Here is a 3,212-nt window from a genome sequence, read left to right on the forward strand (position 1 = left end):
ATATATATATATATATATATATATATATATATATATATATATATATATATATATATATATATATATATATATATATGTATAGAAATGATATATGGACCAGAGAAATATCAGGATGGGTACTACAAGATTACAAACGGAGCATGGGAAAGAAGAAAAGACGATGTATTGATGAAATTATTTGAAACACGTGTTCACCATAAATGATAGATGAAAAAATGCTAATCCATTTTTTCCATTGTCTATTCATGATAAACATAGAGTAACATGGCCTAGTACCAAATATATGCGTGTGTTTGTGTTCCGGTAGATATGTGTGTGAGTTTTGTGTGTAAATAAGTAGGTATGCTTATTGTTGGAATGCACTTGGTAATTATATAAGACTTGCGTTTCATTTAGTGTTAAAAGTAACCGACCGTACGCATTATTCAATATAGTAATGAATCATTAACATGAATATTTAATTCAGGTACATATTTCCTAAACCAATCACAAAATTATCCCCCCCAAAAATTTAATAAAAAATTTCAAAAATTGCTGATATACCTTAGAAACAGCATGGAAGTACCCAAATACATTCATGAAACATCAACGACTACAATTGTCTTTGCAAAACCTTCGATGGTTTCCTTTTCAAAATTATAGCACCTCATTTGCATAACTATTTCTTCACCTTTTAAATAATCCGTGACGCCACGAAACATCCATGATTGATTAATATCTATATATATATATATATATATATATATATATATATATATATATATATATATATATATATATATATATATACCTACTTGATATTTTCATTTCTGGAATCCGTAACTTTCACTAACACATAAAAGTTTGTTTCATTGCCAGAATAGATTTAATATCTTTCATTTATTGCTTAACAGTAAAGATACATTTGTTCATACAGCTCACGTTTTTTGCTTCTTATCCATACTTGGAGTTATATAATTGGTATTTATACACAATTAGAAAAAAAATAGAGAAAAAGTTGTTTTGAGTTTATTCTTCTTTGTGCTTTGAACGCCACAAAGTCTGATTCCTTGTCTTTGTTTAGTATACAGTTTATCCCTAAAATAGACATAAATTCCTAGAAAGAAAGTTAAAATTCTTAAAATTGCTCTTTATTTTATTTTAAATTTACATATCTCATTCACTAATGTATATATATATATATATATATATATATATATATATATATATATATATATATATATATATATATATATATATATATATATATATATATATATATATATATATATTGAGCAATACCGTTTGTGTGTGTGTGTGTGTGTTTGTTTGTGTTTGTGTTTGTGAGGGGAGGGAGGTGCACGCACGCGTGCGTGCATTAAAGAGCAATAAGGGATCATAGCATTTTGGTAAATCTTCAGAAACTTCTGATTTATATATCTGATTTAGAGCTTCCTAGAGGATTAACATGTATTTACCTGACTTTGATGGTTAAACTTATTTATTTTATGTAGATGTGAATATTCTTATTCTATATGCCTATTCAAAGAGAGAATATAACACTTAATTAATAAAGGTAAATTCCTTGGTAATTCTCTTTCAATACCAAAACTTCATCATCTTATGATTTGAAGGTTTGAAAAGTCTCCAATCGGATATCAGTTTCTGAAGCTTATAACCCTAGATGGCTTCTCCTAAGGTTTTTATTTTTTGATAGTCTTTCCCGTTTGCAGTATTCAATTTTCATATATCTTGTAAACTATTTTGATGTATTAATATTTTCATAGTTAATATTCTCACATTATCATTTCAAACTTCTATTTCTATCTTCTTTCAAAAACTTTTACCGTTGAAACTCAGGATACGCAATTTCCATATATTTAACTCTCTCTCTCTCTCTCTCTCTCTCTCTCTCTCTCTCTCTCTCTCTCTCTCTCTCTCTCTCTCTCTCTCTGGTAAACTTTTTTTAGATTTTTTTTGTATTAAGTTTCATATTAATGCAATGTATTCTTTATGTTTTTCTTAAATGTCAGCTATTTTGAGTAATTAATAATATAAAAAGAAATTGCCGTTGATTCATATTATAATTGTTTTTATGTCACCTTCCAAAATCGTTTGACAAAGACTATGAAAATTAAAGTGTTAATTTAGAGCCCTTACCATGAGGTTTTGTCATTCTAAAACTAATTTAAAAGTTTTTAAATTAACTTCTTGTACTCTTGCTATCTTCGGAGAAAGCCAGCGTAATATTCCTACCTCGAGTAGGTAGCCACTATGAAAGTTCTCCAATCCACCAAGTATGTCTCTTAAAACTGCTAACTTAATGCGTAGTTAGAAGTTAATGGAAAAACGTTTCTCGAAAAACCTATTATACTTTAATATGATATATACTGTATATAAAAGTGTAACGGTGCCCTACACAACGGCATCTAAATGTTTATATAAATGTGGGAACATATACAAATGCACATTCACAAACACACACAGTCAACATTTCCCACCCCCTCCCTATTTTCTAACTACAACCAGATTGCTCGGCAATTATTAGGAGATTGTGGTTTTCAAATGTACCTCTTGGGGTACTCCCTCTCAGAGTCAATACAGATAGGGTGATGGTCTGTTCACGAGGTGGATTTTAAGCATAGCTCCGCTCCTTAAGCAACGTCATCGGCGTCCAGTGTTGCAAGACTGCCACCTGACGCCATACGCTTTCATTGTCATGAGCTATATCTTTCAAACTACGTGCATATCATTTATGAGAGATGTCTTCTTATTGCGCTGTTTTCGGTTGCAACAATGTCAGAACTAACTCAAGATGTAAAGACTCAAGATGTTTCTGGTTTCCTTGAGACAAATCAACACTGAAAGGTTGGGCAATTTGATGCAGACTCCTGACGAAAGTAACGTAATACATGCCCGTGTTGGTTCCCTCTATTTCCAATAATAGGATTTTGAAGATGATGTAAAGTCCCAGATACGTTGAGTTCCTCCTAAATGGTTAAAGAGTACAGCTGTGACATCAATTCATTATTGCTGTTTTTCTTGACCTAGGACCTTCTAATATGAGAATATGGAAGCATTTTGGTATAAACCAATCAACTCAAATATAATTTAATTTAGAAAACGCAACCGCACATACCAAAATATTTGTTTTTGCAGATGCACCTCATATGGCTAACTTATTAAGCAATCTTTGACAAAATTAGCATTTTCTTCAGAATCTACGATTTAGA

Source organism: Palaemon carinicauda, chromosome 10, assembly GCF_036898095.1.
Source record: "Palaemon carinicauda isolate YSFRI2023 chromosome 10, ASM3689809v2, whole genome shotgun sequence".
In the NCBI taxonomy this organism is placed as follows: Eukaryota; Metazoa; Arthropoda; class Malacostraca; order Decapoda; family Palaemonidae; genus Palaemon; species Palaemon carinicauda.